This window comes from Bufo bufo, chromosome 2, assembly GCF_905171765.1.
Source record: "Bufo bufo chromosome 2, aBufBuf1.1, whole genome shotgun sequence".
NCBI classification, from domain to species: Eukaryota; Metazoa; Chordata; class Amphibia; order Anura; family Bufonidae; genus Bufo; species Bufo bufo.
Genome location: NC_053390.1, coordinates 26,649,225 through 26,666,621, shown reverse-complemented (window position 1 = coordinate 26,666,621; position 17,397 = coordinate 26,649,225). Strand labels below are relative to the sequence as shown.

The 17,397-nt window shown below is 48.7% G+C and overlaps 1 long non-coding RNA gene across 1 annotated transcript; it reads right to left on the bottom strand.

The window, feature by feature from the left end:
* Window positions 1-11,309: 11,309 nt before the first annotated feature.
* Window positions 11,310-12,616, bottom strand: LOC120991251. The gene is made up of 3 exons (XR_005776582.1): window positions 12,555-12,616; window positions 11,675-11,799; window positions 11,310-11,360 (listed from the first exon to the last, which is right to left on the bottom strand). It is a non-coding gene; the product is annotated as an uncharacterized LOC120991251 (long non-coding RNA).
* Window positions 12,617-17,397: the final 4,781 nt, after the last annotated feature.

Sequence of the window (17,397 nt, the reverse complement as noted above, 5' to 3'; positions counted from 1 at the left end):
CCTGAATGGCAGAAGCCCCGTCAGTGCTCCAGACTAAAAAAAATATGAAGGAGCCCTTGGCTCCTAACCTGAAAAATTTAGGAGCCAAATGAAATTTTTAGTCGCCAAATTAAAAATATATATAATATAGCTGGGATGCTTATGAGCATATAAGCCATCTAAGGCCTCATGCACACGAACGTGTATATTCTTTCCATGTCCATTCCGTTTTGGTTTTTTTGCGGGTTGTATACGGAACCATTCATTTCAACGGGTCCGCAAAATAAACGGAAGTTACTCCGTGTGCATTCTGTTTCTGTATGTCCTTACTTCTGTTCCGCAAAAAAATAGAACATGTCCTATTATTGTCCGCATTACTGACAAGGATAGGACTGTTCTATTAGGGGCCAGCTGTTACGTTCCGCAAAATACACAATGCACACGGACATCATCCATATTTTATGCAGAACCATTTTTTGCAGACAGCAAAATGCATACGGTCGTGTGCACGAGGCCTAAGTCTGAGAGGACACAATAACCCCTTTAATCAGTTCATGTTGATTAAGTCAGCTGGCACATGCCCAATGAGGCAGGTCTGTAAACAGTACCGTACCATGAGCTTTTAATTTACTTTTTTTCTAGGCCATCAGCACCTGCAATGACTGAAAATAATCTAACACAGCAATCTAACTCCTGTTATAGGTGCCAGAAAAAAAAAAAAGGTGTCACGGCTGTCAATCATTAGTGCATGGACAGCTTAAACCAGGAACACACTAGAAATCAGACAGCAACTGTACATATGTCATTTAGTGCTGATTTGAAAAAATATTAAAGGAGTTAACAAGGGAGGCAAAAATTTTAGTACAGTGCTCAGGATGGTTTAAAAAGAATCAATACTCACCACCACTGATCTCCACTGGTCTCGGCAGCTCAGTCAATCGCTGGCCGAGAAAAGTATAGCGCCATGGCTAGTGATTGGCTGAGCAGGCTTCTCCTGGCATTTCCTGCTTGTGGAGACTGGACCATTAAGTAGAGACCAGTGGAAACCCAGTTGGAACGGGAACATCAGGGATTGAGGGATGGTGAGTTTTGATTCTTTAATATAAAACCACTCCAAACACTTTACTAAAATTTTGCACTGCACTGGACAATCCCTTTAAACATTTTGTACTCAGTAGTTAAAGGGACAGCAATAGGTTAGATGATAATAATAATAATAATAATAATAAAAAAAAACTCTCAACAGTTGAATCCCACATCACTCCTGCACTGATCCTGCCTTATTTTCTTGTGCTGTACATTCACATGATGTGAGTCTATGGTCACCTGCTGCACATGCTGGCATCACCAATGAGGGGATGCCAGGCAGCGAGGGGATAAGCGGCAAAGTTTGAGACTTGTTAGTCACATCAGTTTGTTGTGAGGGAAAACTGGAGTCCAAGGTCTGCTGGGAGCTTGACGGGATTTGCGATGTAGGAGTGCTGAATTCACACGTCTGTGAGATCCCGGCCCGGAGTCCTGCTGAGTGCAGGAGCGCACGGCGTCATTGGTTGCTATGACGCCGTGCGCTTCCTGCTGCCGCCGCAGTACAGTAATACACTGCCAGTGTATTACTGTACTGCGACGGCAGCAGGAAGCGCACAGCGTCATAGCAACCAATGACGCCGTGCGCTCCTGCACTCAGCAGGACTCCGGGCCGGGATCTCACAGACGTGTGAATTCAGAAGCAGACTGCTGGAAGCGGAAGCACAAGATGCGGGAACCCAAGCCACGCCCACCCTCTATGCCGGGTAGTGTGAGGGGCGGATCTTCATCCAGCAGACGGCTGCAGCGTGTCTCTGCTGGATGAAAGCCTTTTTTTCTTAGCGGCAGAGCAGCGGAGGGTTTAGGCGCAAATGGCGACAAGACTACAAAGTCTTGTCGCCATTTTGCAATTCCAAGTCGCATTGGCGACCATTTTGGTCGCCATCTGGAGCCCTGCCCGTGATGCATCGGCCAAGAGTCTCCCACTGCCCGAGACGAATAAGCAGTCACCTGGAAGGGCGGGGACCCGATCCTTAACGCGGTACGCTTCCACAATAGCCAAACAAACCATCTGGAAATGGAAGTCTTTGACGCTGCCAGCACTCGTCTCGGCCCCTCTGGAATTACGAACAAGGAATCCGTCCACCTAAAAGATGCCGTCTGGGACACGCACTGCACACACCAGATCCAGAGTATGGGGCGACTGTTCTCGAGGATGAGATGGGTCCGGACAAAATGAAGGAAGAATATTCTCCTCATTTAGATGGAATGTCAACAACACCTTCGGCAAGAAGGACTGCACAGGGTGAAGGACCACCTTATCCTGATGGAGGATCAGCAAAAGCGACCGACATGACAAGGCCGCGAGTTCCGACACTCTACGGATAGAAGTAATTGCAACCAAAAAGACACCTTATAAGACAGGAAGCGCATCGACACCTGCTGAAAAGGCTCAAACGGAGAAAATTGGAGAGCGTTGAGCACTAGATTAATATCCCATGAATCCGACGGAGGATGGAAAGGGGGCGTAGCATGCGCCACCCCCTGCAGAAAAGTCTAAACCTCTGAAAGCGAAGCTACATTTCACTGAAAAAGAATGGAGAGAGCCGACACTTGTCCTTTGAGAGAGCCGAGAGCCAGCCCCAAGTCCATGCCTGACTGCAGGAAAAGAAAAGCGAAAAGGCCAGATATGTCGACCGGGCCTACTTAATCCCAAAATTAAATAGCATATATACTGATCCCATAGGACAGAGGGATAAAACTTAACATTTAATAATAATCAAATCTAAAATTGAATAGACACTAGAGGAGGAGCCTCTACACCAAACAAAGTGAAAGACAGCCCAGCGGGCAAAAACTTGTACATGTATACACAGTGTGACCAAGATGATGTAAGATGACAGGAACGTTCTCACCCGATCAGGATGTCTCACGAAGATGATTGGTGATGGAGACGGCCCTCTGGTGCTTGGTAATTCACACTGGAAAGGATAGGTAAGTGTGCCCCTTCAGAATAGATGGGTGACAGGGTGGTTGACAATAGACAGCCCTAAATGGGGGGCAGGGGCTAGTGTGCCCTACCTATCTATATGGGGAACTTGCCCCGCAAGGAGCGTCCCCGTCCGGATACCTGGCCCTGTGGGGACAGATTCCCTAGTAGTCCCTAAAAAATGCTCCCTACGTGTCACGTTTTAGTTCGTCACAGAATATCATCAGGGGAGATCAATGGTGGACACAGGACTATGGATGGGGCCTGTGCGACCAAGGAGGAGAAGATGGTACAAAAAAGGGGTTGATATAGGTCAAGTGCCTGAAAATGTGTGTAGCCAGTCAGGCTAAAACGCACAGGACACGACCGCATCAAAAATCTATCAATAAATATAGATGCACCAGTGGGTGCCAGCTATAATGCATAGATAGAGCCACAGAATAGTCGATCCGAGGGCAGGCTGTCAGCAGAGTGTACTCACCACTCTGTGTCTTTTAAGTATACTCCGAAACCGCCAGTTTCCCTGCTACTTCCTACTTCCGGGCACGTGACCCTGTGGGCAGGATGTCACATGTTCGGTGGAACGCAGGAGATGAGCGTGCGTTCCAGCCGGACGCGGCCCGTGGAGCGCGGCGCCAGGGAATGACGCCGCACAGCACGTGACCGAGATCACATCACCAGAGGCTGGTCACGGGGCGTGCCGGGCCGGGGGAAACCACCCCCACCGCCCAAGTGCCGAGCAGGAGGCAATACAATGTATATGCAGGGGGCGGATTGGTGTATAGGCAGTAAAATTTAACACATTAGTGAAATGCAGTACAATTAATCGCCAGGGAAACCCATGGTTAAGAGGATCCATGGTAACAATTCAAGTAAATGAAATGAATGAACCAGGCTAACTGCAGGAAAGCCAAAAGTCGCGGCAAAGAAAAACGAACGGGAGACAGCTGTCTCCGCTCGCACCAACTAAAGTAGGACTTCCAAGTCCGGTGGTAGATTCTGGAAGACGACGGCTTCCCGGCACGAATCATAGTCTGGACCACTGCATCCAAAAAACCCAGAGCCTTCAGTACGGCGGCTTCAACAGCCATGCCGTTAAATGTAGTGACCCTAAATTCGGGTGGAAGATCGGCCCTTGCAACAAGTCCTCCTGAAGAGGAAGACGCCAAGGTTCATCGGTGGGAAGTGCGACTAGAAATGCGTGCCACACCCTGCACGGCCAATCTGGGTCCACGAGAATGACGGGCAGTTCCTCGGACCTGATCTTCCTGAGAAACCGCGGAATGAGCGGAAGAGGCGGGAACATGTAAGGAAACGTGAACCGACTCCATCGCATCACCAGTGCATCGCATGCCAGGGCCCTGGGGTCCCTGGACCGTGCAATGAAGTTCTCGACCTTGTTGTTGAAGCGTGAGGCCATGAGATCCACATCCGGATGACCCCACCTCTCGCAGATTGCCCGAAAGACCTGAGGGTGAAGAGCCCACTCACCGGGATGGAGACGCTCTCAGCTGAGAAAGTTTGCGATCCAGTTGTTTGACGCCGGGTATGTGAACTGCCGACAGTGCCGGAACATGTTTCTCCGCCCAGCTGAGAATCAATGCCGTCTCCACCATGACTGCCGTGCTCTGAGATGGTCGGCCCAATGTCGCAGCGAGAGCCGAATTGCCCTTAACTCTAGAACATTGATTGGAAGGGAGCGCTCCTTGTGTGACCATACCCCTTGAACAGAGAGATTTTTCAACACTCCCCCACAAACCCTGAGGCTTGCGTCCATTGTTAACAGCCTCCAACGGAGAGGGAGAAACGAACACCCCGATGTCAACATCGGAGAAGCCATCCACCATCTGAGGGCCCGGTGCACTGGGGCAAGGAGACGTATCAGCCGATCTAAAGAGTCTGGGGAGCGATCCCAGCTGGACAGAATGGCTCGCTGACACGTTCTGGTATGAAACTGAGCATAGGGAACTGCTTCGAAGGTAGAGACCATGTGCCCCAGAGCCCGCATGCAGCGACAAATGGGAACAGGAGCTGGCCGCAACAAGGGGAGAATCTGCAGACGAAGAGAGGATAATTTTTCTCAACCGCTGCGATGGATAAAGATGTCTTGTCTTTATCCATCGCAGCAGTTGACTTATCTGGGCATGGTACTGGACACTTGTGCCTGTTCAGGATCCATCTGAAGTGCTCCAGGGTGTCTAGAACAATGTTCAAGCTGTCTGCCGTCCCCTGGAACGACAGACCCTTCACCAGGATATGGTCCAAGTACAGGATCTCCACGATCCCCCTGGCATGGAGCAAGTTCATGACTGCAGCCAGAACCTTCGTAAAGACCCTGGGCCAGGTCGAACGGGGCTACAAACTGGTAGTGAAATGGACCCACTGCGAACCGGAGAAACCTCTGATGACTGAGGCATATGGACACATGAAGCTAAGCGTCTTTGGTGTCTATCGAGGACAGGTACTCCCCCAGTTCCATGGACTCAATAACCGACCTCAATGACTCCATCCGCAATCTGCGAACGCAAAGGAAACGGTTGAGCGCCTTGAGGTCTCGAACAGGATGGACCATCCCCTCGTTTTTGGGAACCACAAAGAGATTGGAATAAAACCCCTGAAAATGGTCTTATGCAGGAACTAGAACAATCAAATCTTGCTGCAGCAGCGTGTGAATTGCCAGAAAAAAATAATCTATGGCTGCGGGAGAGGCCGGAGGAGATGACCGAAAAAAAGGGACGGAGGGGAAGACTTGAAGTCCAGCTTGTAGCCCCCTCACCCACGCATCTGAGACGTGAGCCAGCCAAACATGCCGAAACACATGAAGCCAGCCGGCCGCCCACCCGATCGGAGGGCGCCGGGAGCCGCCCATCATGCAGCGGAGCTCTTAGGTTTAAAGGACTGTTGACGGGAATGACAGGAAGGCCACGGCTTAAAGGAAGGGATGTGCTTTTGGCCTGCAGCTGACTTATCGGACGCTCCCTTGGGGCTGGAAAAACTCCAAAAAGGGACAAAAAAAAGGCTTCCTCTTTTTTGACTTATTAGACCGCCCCCTATTCTGTGGTAAATGTGTGCTGTTACCACCTGTAGCGTCCGGAATGATCTCATCCAGACGCTTACTAAAAAGTCTGCTGCTGGTAAAGGGGAGGGCCGTCAGGGTCCGCTTTGAGGCATTATCTGCCGCCCAGCAGGAGAGCCATAGGGTACGGCGAATAGCCACTAACAGTGCTAGTAAATTATTTGCCCACTCTCCCATAGCCTTGCTCACCCATGTAGAGGAAAATACTGGCTGCAGCGCTGTGCCCACTGCTTCAAAGGCAGATTTTGCAAACGCTTCCAGATTCTTATCTTTGATATCAGAAAAAGAAGTCCCATCCGCCATTGGCAAGGTAATATGTTTAGCCAAGCGGACCATTTCTTAGTCCAATCCCCAAGAAAAGGATAAAGGACGTTCAAGCGTTTGGGCAACATGAAATGATTATCAGGGAAATTCCACTCCTTGGAGAGAGAGGAATCAAACTCCTGGTGGTTGCGGAAACACTTGTGCAAGTGACGGGACCTTCTAAAGGAAAAACCAGAGCTGGCAGATGACGGAGCGTGATCTTCAACCTGCAGCATCTCAATAACAGCTGTAATTAAATTGGCCACCATGGAGTACAGTTTGGGCGACTGACCCTCCAATGAGACATCATCATCTGAACCCTCTCTCCTCGGAACATGCCTCTTCAACTGAGGACATGTCGGAATGAGACTCTCTAGTAGGAGGAGGAGAGGCCGAGGACACAGGAGACACAGAACCCCTTTTGGGGCAGGAAGTTCTGCCCCATTTTGTGGGGGGCCGCGACGGGCACAAGCCCCATGATCCCCAGAGTTGGACCGGTCAGAGGACTGCCTTGCCGACAAACGCCCCAATATATCCACAATAGCTTTGTTGGTAATGGAGACATTCTGTACCACCCTACACAGGGAACGCGCCCATTCAGGTTCTTCGGTAGGTTGGGCTGCGGGAAGCAACAGGTCCGGGGGCGAGCCACTAGATGGCAGCGCAGCACACACAAAGCAGAGGGAGTCTGACTGAGGGGATGGAAATTTTGTGCGACATGATGCGCAGGCAAAATGACGCACCAAAGGGACCGCCTGCTTCGGGACCTGGGTTCAGACATAATGACACCCCTGTCACCCCACTGAGGCAAATGGAAAGGGACAAAAAACACTCACCCAGCCTGTGTCCCTCCAAACGCCAGTCAGACCCTCATTTACTGCCAGGAGCTTTAAAAATCGGAAAGTGGTCTGAGCCCACTCTCCCACTGCTCTGCCGCTGATGTGGTGGTGGGACTAACACAAGCCACGCCCCCCAAAAATTACGTCGGCTCTCAGCGCCAAACCATCATCTCAGGCCACGCCCCCTCACTCTCAGGCCACACCCCCACGCTCACCGGAGCCACGCCAGCATCCCCGGCCGTCTCAGATACTGGCCAGGGACAATAAACCATGGGGGGGACCCTGCAGGAGTAGGCCGCACAGAAGCCGGGGCCTCCATTAACAATGGCCCCAGCTGCCCCAGAACCAATGTACCGACCCGGAAGTGGCGCTTAGAGGAGTAAACTCCGCCCCCTCCTCTCCCGGTGCTCTCCAGAGGACGCCGTCAGCCCGGGTAGTCGCAGCAGACACGCGGCGTGTATAAAGAAGGCAGCCACCCCCTTGCTGCAGCAGCATCCAAGGTAAATTAATCCTTTAAAAGAGATTGCTGCCCAAGTCCACACGTGGTGAGGAGGGGGTTCTGGAGGGGGGCACTGAAGGTGGTACTAAGAAGGTTACTGTAGGGAGGGTGGAGGGGGACACTGCTCCTACTTACCTGTCCGACGTCTTCTGCCTTCCCTGACTCCAGCCAGGTCACAACCTTCGGTGTGCTGCCCCTTGGTGAGGGACGCTACACTGGAAACAGAGGGGACTTTTGCTGGGGCGGCCCTGGTGATGCACTTGCTGGCGGGAGACAGAGGTTTTTACAGGGACCTCTAGTCCTCCTTTTCTTCTAGAGAGCGGGAACAAGCAGGGGGTTTGGGTGACCCCCTGGTCTCCCGTCTCCTGGGTGGGGGTGCAGGCAGTTTTTACCCGGACTGCCTGAAGCTTCCCGCTAGAAAAAAAGAGACAAAATTAGTAAATCAGCAGACCTGCAACCAGAAAGGTCTGCCTCCTACAGACACGAAGCTAAAACTGATTAGCTTGGTCCCTGCAGGAAGGGATATAGCTGAAGAGGGAGGAGCTTACACTTTGTGTGCTTAGTGTCCGCCTCCTAGCTGCAACAGCTATACCCATGGTCAAGGCCTGTGTCCCCCAATGAGACGGATGACAAATAAAAAAAAGTTATAGCTCTTGGAAGGCTATGATGAAGAAAGGAAGAAAAACGCTTGGCCAGTAAGGCCCCAAACCGGCTGGTCACTAAGGGGTTAAGGCGCTAATGACCTTTTTTCTTTTGTATTTTCATTGTCTGATTCCAAGACCTTAGTACGAAGGCTTAGTTTTTTAGTGGCAGAATTTAGATATAATTTATTGTTTATTTTTCCTTAACCATCTATTGGAGGAATACATGTCTGACACTGAACAGCGTTCAGTAATGATGTCCAGCACCAGGAGAAAATCTAAGGTTCTCTTTACGAAGACACAGAGGATCACAGCGGTACATAATGGGGAGACAGCACCCCAACAAGTCTCGTTAACCAGTGCGGCCCCCCCCACACGTACCGCTGTGATCCTACGTGTCTTCAGTAAAGAGACCTTGGATTATATTCTGGTGCTGGACATCATCATTGAACGCTGTTACCTACCTGAACCTAGCAAGGTCCGTGTATGGAGATCGGTGGAAGTGCTGGGAGCAGAGGTGAGCTGGAATCTCGTGGATACATTATGACACTGAATAGTCACAGATGTACACATCGCTCATAAACTTCCATTTAAAAAACAATGTATGCGTCATAATACTTTTATTTTGCTTAGAATATACCGGCCCGACAGATACCAATAGGAGAGACCACTTACCATCCGTCAGCAGCGCGGAGCCTTATCCATATGTCCGACTTATAAGGAAAATACAAGGCCCTAATATGATGTTTATAGAGCCTAACATGTGCACCTCCTCCATTACATGTCACTGCACACACGTGTATACACTGCACATGACAGCTCCTACCCTGTGATATAAGAGGCTGGTGCTCCTCCATTACATGTCACTGCACACACGTGTATACACTGCACATGACGGGTCTTACCTTGTGATATAAGAGGCTGGTGCTCCTCCATTACATGTCACTGCGCACACGTGTATACACTGCACATGACGGCTCTTACCTTGTGATATAAGAGGCTGGTGCTCCTCCATTACATGTCACTGCACACACGTGTATACACTGCACATGACAGCTCCTACCCTGTGATATAAGAGGCTGGTGCTCCTCCATTACGTCACTGCACACACGTGTATACACTGCACATGACGGCTCTTACCTTGTGATATAAGAGGCTGGTGCTCCTCCATTACATGTCACTGCACACACGTGTATACACTGCACATGACGGCTCTTACCTTGTGATATAAGAGGCTGGTGCTCCTCCATTACATGTCACTGCACACACGTGTATACACTGCACATGACGGCTCTTACCTTGTGATATAAGAGGCTGGTGCTCCTCCATTACATGTCACTGCACATGACGGGTCTACCTTGTGATATAAGAGGCTGGTGCTCCTCCATTACATGTCACTGCACACACGTGTATACACTGCACATGATGGCTCTTACCCTGTGATATAAGAGGTTGGTGCTCCTCCATTACATGTCACTGCACACACGTGTATACACTGCACATGACAGCTCTTACCCTGTAATATTAGAGGCTGGTGCTCCTCCATTACATGTCACTGCACACACGTGTATACACTGCACATGACGGCTCTTACCTTGTGATATAAGAGGCTGGTGCTCCTCCATTACATGTCACTGCACACACGTGTATACACTGCACATGACGGCTCTTACCCTGTGATATAAGAGGCTGGTGCTCCTCCATTACATGTCACTGCACACACGTGTATACACTGCACATGATGGCTCTTACCTTGTGATATAAGAGGCTGGTGCTCCTCCATTACATGTCACTGCACACACGTGTATACACTGCACATGACGGCTCTTACCTTGTGAAATAAAAGGGGCTGGTGCTCCTCCATTACATGTCCCTGCACACACGTGTATACACTGCACATGACGGCTCTTACCGTGTGATATAAGAGGCTGGTGCTCCTCCATTACATTTCACTGCACACACGTGTACACACTGCACATGACGGCTCTTACCTTGTGATATAAGAGGCTGGTGCTCCTCCATTACATGTCACTGCACACACGTGTATACACTGCACATGACGGGTCTTACCCTGTGATATAAGAGGCTGGTGCTCCTCCATTACATGTCACTGCACACACGTGTATACACTGCACATGACGGGTCTTACCCTGTGATATAAGAGGCTGGTGCTCCTCCATTACATGTCACTGCACACACGTGTATACACTGCACATGACGGGTCTTACCTTGTGATATAAGAGGCTGGTGCTCCTCCATTACATGTCACTGCACACACGTGTATACACTGCACATGACGGCTCTTACCTTGTGGTATAAGAGGCTGGTGCTCCTCCATTACATGTCACTGCACACACGTGTATACACTGCACATGACGGCTCTTACCTTGTGATATAAGAGGCTGGTGCTCCTCCATTACATGTCACTGCACACACGTGTATACACTGCACATGACGGCTCTTACCTTGTGATATAAGAGGCTGGTGCTCCTCCATTACATGTCACTGCACACACGTGTATACGCTACACATGACGGCTCTTACCTTGTGATATAAGAGGCTGGTGCTCCTCCATTACATGTCACTGCACACACGTGTACACACTGCACATGACGGCTCTTACCTTGTGATATAAGAGGCTGGTGCTCCTCCATCATGGCCTCCTTGTACAGATCCTTGTGTCCTTCCATATACTCCCACTCCTCCATGGAGAAATAGACAGTGACATCCTGACACCTTATAGGAACCTGACAACACAATGACACCGTCATCACCCAGACCCCTCCAGTGCTGTTACTGGAGAATTTCCCAGCATTCCCAGCAGTGTCACCTCTCCAGTCAGCAGCTCCATCATCTTGTGGGTGAGCTCTAGGATCTTCTGCTCATGTATCAGGGGGTGAGGGGGAGGCTCTGTGATGGGGTGAGGGGTCCTGCTCCGCCCTCCTGACTCCTGGAGATGGATGATGGGAGTCACACAGTCCCCCGATGTCTTCTTCACTATTGTGTACTCCTGTGGATGGAGAGAGACACTTAGGGAATAAACCCTTCAGGGGCCATGTGCTCTCCTCTGGTCCTTCCCTCCTGGTACAACGTGCCTACTTACCTTCTCATGGCTCCTACAACATGACTATTGGTCACTGGTCACATGATACATCACTCACCATACTGGGGGCTGATCTTCAGGTTCTCCGTCACTTGGAAGGTCTGGAGGCCGTTCTCCAGGACCCTGGACTCTTCCTATCACTTCCTATGATGGATTCTCCTTCCCGATGTCTGACTTGTTACAGAATACAATAAAGAGGAGAGAAATCTAGAAAAGTTTACCTCTCCGCTCAGCAGGGAGATGATCTCCAAGGTGAGGTCTAATATTCTTCTGCTGATCTCCTTCCTGTCCATCCTTGGTGGCTCATTCAGGAGAAGGCTCGTATTGCTGGTTTTCTTCATGACGTCTCCAATAAAAAGGAATAAAGGTTAATCAGTGAGTCCCATGTCCCCGATAACGAGGCCGAGAAAAAGTACAACTCATCCCGCAAAACTCAGACCCTCATAAAGCTGCACTGACGGGAAAACCCTGAGCTCCGGGTGTATCTAAGCTCCTGGCAGTGCAGTGTGTATCTAAGCTCCTGGCAGTGCAGGGTGTATCTAAGCTCCTGGCAGTGCAGGGTGTATCTAAGCTCCTGGCAGTGCAGGGTGTATCTAAGCTCCTGGCAGTGCAGGGTGTATCTAAGCTCCTGGCAGTGCAGTGTGTATCTAAGCTCCTGGCAGTGCAGTGTGTATCTAAGCTCCTGGCAGTGCAGGGTGTATCTAAGCTCCTGGCAGTGCAGGGTGTATCTAAGCTCCTGGCAGTGCAGGGTGTATCTAAGCTCCTGGCAGTGCAGTGTGTATCTAAGCTCCTGGCAGTGCAGTGTGTATCTAAGCTCCTGGCAGTGCAGGGTGTATCTAAGCTCCTGGCAGTGCAGGGTGTATCTAAGCTCCTGGCAGTGCAGTGTGTATCTAAGCTCCTGGCAGTGAAAACCTCATTCACATGGAGCAGATTCTCTCCTCCAGCACCGAATGATGACAACCCCCACTATCCCCACTACTACTCCCCCCATCATACTAAGCTGAGGAGCGGAGAAGGATTCCTTGTGTGTAATGGAGGAGAATCTCCAGAGGTGACATGTCTGAGCTCTCCACCACACTGTCTCCTCACAGCTCATCTTACCTGCAGGCTGGAGGAATGGCTGATACCAGAGAGAACAAGAGCCCTGACTACCGACCAGGACCTGCCTAGTATCTGCTGGGTAGATGCTAGAGTGGAGTTGTTAGAAGGATATCTGTGATGTCACTGGTCACATGACCAAATGTAGGAAATGCTGACAATTTATAAACCCGGACGGCAGCAGCTTGTGGAAGGAGGAGGGGCTGTGTAAGGAGCCCAGTGAGGGGGGATGTGCTGCAGTCCTGGAGGACACAGAGCTCAGACATCCCAACCTGCAAAAACTCATTTCAGGAAGGTTTTCTTTTTTTTTCTTTCACTAAGTTTTTATTACATTTTCCAGACATCTGCAGTATCTGCACACTTTGCTCTATGGTGTGGAGGACGGGGCTCATTACCCTGCCCCAAATTATCATATTTATGTATATGATTAAAGGGATTCTGTCACCACCTATAAGTCCTGTGAGCTAAACATCTGCTCATGTGCAGGGCAGCATTCTGATTTCTAAGGTGGCCTTATAAAAGCTATTTGTGGCTTTATTCTGCGGGGAAAACAGGTTTTACTAACCTGTCAATCATTGAATTAAGGTGCCCAAGCAGGGGAGGTCTGTGGATGCATGGTGCCCGGCCGCACGCATCGCCGCTCGTGCCCAGCGCCGCCTTCTACTCCTCAGTGCCGCCTCTCCCTCCCTCTCCTCCCGCTTTGAGATCCCGCGCGTGCGCACAGGCTCAGCCTGATGCACCGTTGCGGACTGCTGGCATCGGCTTCTTCTTGCACTGTGCGCACGCGCCGAGAAGGGGACACTGCTACAGGTTGCCGGAAAGGTTTACTGCGAGTAAACTAGAGATGGGAAGTTCAGATCTTTCACATGAATCGGTTCATTCGCTGAGTCTACTGACTGCTGAGCTGACAAGAAGCAAGTGAACCGAAGCTTAGGTTGCGCAATGCGCATGCGCGGATGCTTCCATTCACTTGCTGACTCGCTCTTGGTCTGAGACAGCAAGTTTATTCATTAAAACCCTGTGTGTAATTATCTACCCCACTGTAGGAAAAAAATCAAGCATCCAGGGGGGGGTGAATTTAACACTGGGGTAAATAATATAATTAAAATGGAGGGTTAAATGTGTAAATGTATTTAAAAAAAATACATCTCTCTCAATAGTTCTATAGCTACTGAATGAGACAGAAGAAGGGATGCCTTTAACATATTGTGAGAGAGTGACTGGAAAAGTAGTAGAGAATCGTTATATTTCCCCTAGGTTTCTTTCGTATACCATGTACTATGCTACAGGAGGTGGATATCTCAACTAGGAAACCTGGGTGAGATATCCAGAGATTTGCCTTAGCAAAGCATAGTTTGCTGAGGACTTTGGTAAATTGTGTTGTCGGGCCTGGATTTTTTTTTTAAACTTTCAATTTTTATTGATTTTTCAACATAAGAAAATCAGCCAGTAAATATGTCATTTGCATAAGCCAGAACATTGTTAAGATTTGCAAGTACAACTTTGACATTTATATTGTGATGTTACATATTTAAGCCAACAAAAGAATACCAGCTAATAAATGTCACTTGTATAATCCAGCAACTATCACTTAATATATGTTAAGCATATTGATGACATATACAACAAATTGTAACATAGTCAATTCAAGAACAAGACTAATAGATTGAATCCAGAACTTGTGATCCATTTCTAAGATATATTTTATTCTATACTTTAGTGTACCGCTATATATGCTTACCCTATACCGTAATCCATCCACCGTCCTCCATCCACCGCTCTCTCCCGCCATGTATGTATACCACAGTATCAGTCCCTACAGAGCTACAGAGTGAATCTTAACTGCAAACGGGCAAGAGTTCCACAATTCCCATCTTTTGTGAGCCCTTAAGCGTTCAGAGTAAGAATCTGCATATATATATTCATGTTGCATATACTGGTTAACTAGTGAGATCACATCAGGCACCTGAGGAGTAATGGGCAGCTTCCATGAGGTTGCAATAAGCTTCCTTGCAGCTGAGAGAATGCCCATCATAACCGGTCTATGGGAGTGAGGTAAATCTCCTATTCCGATGGATAGCACAGCTAATGGAGGGTCGAGGGGGATCTGGAAGCCCGCCACTGTCGAGATAAGGTCAAAAATCTTCCTCCAAAAAGGGAGAATAATAGGGCATGACCACCACATATGTGATAAGCTTCCCTTTTCCCCACAATTCCTCCAGCAGTTTGAACTATATTCAGGATCCATGTGTGCTATGCGGGCCGGCGTCAAGTACCATCTAAGTTGTATTTTCCTATTTTGTTCAATGTGATTAATACATTTGGCAGTAGCTATCGTCCAGTGGAAAGCATCCCTCCACTCCTCGACTGACCAAGAGCTCTCAAATTCTTCTTCCCATTTCACCATAAAGTTAAGCTTTGTTTCTAAAGTAGGGTCCAGTGCATGATATGCAGTAGCAAGGCCTTTCCCCTGACCTGTCGTACCAGTAAAGTATTTACCAAAAGGGGTCGTTTTATTCAATGAAATAATGGGAAGTCTCATTCTGTGCAGCATATGCCTAACTTGTAGGTACTGATAAAAACAAGTGTTAGGTATACCATAATTCTGATGTAAGGTCTCAAATGTTTTCATAGTATCACCTTCATACAACTGATCCAAACGTGTGATACCTGCCTTCTCCCATTTATCTAAGGAGAGATCGGGGACCCCATATGTAAGCGCAACCAGTGGGATCTCAGATCTCTTAGGTGTGAAAAGCAACCCTTTCTCTATATAATTGGACCAGGTCCAAACTGCCGCTTGCATAGTCAAGAGAGGGGGTGTAGATTTAGGCGCTTCCAGGGAAAGGGCGGCAAGAAAGCCTGGGAGAGAACCCAGTTTTGTGTAGGTGGATTCTAATTCATGCCATCTCTGTAGCGAGGAAGGCGCCCACCACTCTTTAGTCTGTTCAATGAGGTTCGCCTTATAATAACGAATGAGGTCTGGGACTCCAAGGCCCCCTTCTCTCAGTTTTGGGTATAGGGCTCGACGGTCCACTCTAGGTGTTTTGTTACCCCATATAAATTTTATAAGGTCCGACTGCAACAGTTTTAATATTTTTTGTGGAATGATAAGAGGAATACATCTAAGTTTATAGAGGATCTTAGGAAGAATCATCATTTTGACCGCATTAATTCTGGCCAGCCATGACATAAACAGTTTAGAATACTCGGCATAGTCTGTTAGTAATTCTTTTCTCAGGGAGTCGAGATTGCTTCTCACCAAATTTAGTATACGAGGTGTTAATAATATGCCCAGGTAAATTATGCCATCCTCTGCCCACTGAAATGGAGCCTTCGCCAGAAGTTCCCTTTTGAGGGGTTCTTAGTCGGGCCTGGATTTCAATGGAATGAGGATGCAGGTTGGTAGCGGGGCTCCTCATTCCCTTCCTGTCCAGAACAGGTTTCATATAGAGCTCTCAGCCAGGTGATGGAGCTTAGCTCATTTCTGGGCTATAAAGGTTTGCACTATGAGCATGTCTGGGTGGGGACTGGTTGAACCGACTGGCTTTCACCATTGCTGCTGAAGTCTGTGCAAACAACAAAAAGGACACTGTGAGTTTATTTTGAATTGTGTCGTGTGGCTGGTAGTAGGCCGCCCGTATAGAAAGGGGGACTTTATGTTTAGTTAGTGCTCAGCCGAGCAGGAATTTATTTTGTGAATCCTGCCCAGAATGTCAACTAACCTCTCCTGTGTCACGTTTTAGAAGTCCTTTGGTACCCTTGCCCATTATAGAAGTACCATTTGAAAGGATGGCCATGGATTTGGTAGGCCCTGTTGTAAAGTATGCACGGGGACATCAACATATACTTGTAGTGTTAGATTACGCCACACGCTATCCTGAGGCAGTGCCTTTACGAAACACCTCTGCTAAGCTTATTGCCAAGGAGCCTTTTTACATGTTTTCTCGCACAGGCATACCAAAGGAGATCCTTATGGATCAGGGGACTCCTTTCATGTCCAAGGTCACTAAAGAAATGTGTAAGCTCTTGAAGATTAAACACCTGCGTACTTCCGTGTATCACCCTCAAACTGATGGCCTAGTTGAAAGATTTAACAAGACACTGAAGGGCATGTTAAAAAAAGTGGTTAGCAGGGATGGAAAGGACTGGGATTGTTTATTACCTTATTTTATGTTTGCAGTTCGGGAAGTACCGCAGTCCTCAACAGGTTTCTCCCCATTTGGGCTCTTATATGGCAGACACCCACGTGGTCTCCTTGACATTGCTAAGGAAACTTGGGAACAGGAACCCACCCCTTACCGAAGTGTAATGGAGCATATTGCTCTCATGCAAGACAGAATAGCTGCTGTCATGCCCATCGTCAAAAAACACTTAGAGCAGGCTCAAGAGGCACAAAGTTGTGTCTACAACCGGTCAGCTAAAGTTAGAACCTTTAACCCCGGTGACCGAGTGTTGGTGCTAGTGCCCACTGTAGAAAGTAAGCTCCTGGCTAAGTGGCAAGGGCCATATGAGGTAATAGAAAAAGTGGGAGAGGTAAATTATAAAGTTTACCAGCCTGGTAAAAGAAAGCCTGAACAGTCATATAAATTTGCTCAAACCCTGGAAGGACAGATAGACTCTGTCAGCAGTGAGTTCCCCTGGCAGTGTTGCCCCAGAGTTATCGGCAAATAAGATAAACAACCCTTGTAATAATACTGTAGGTGTGTATATTTCAGAGTCCTTGTCCAAGTTTCAAATGCAGGAGACAAAAGAATTTGTCTCAAACACTGATGTGTTCTCAGATTTGCCTGGGCGCACTTCAGTTATTAAACATGACATAGTCACTGAGCCGCAGGTACGAGTT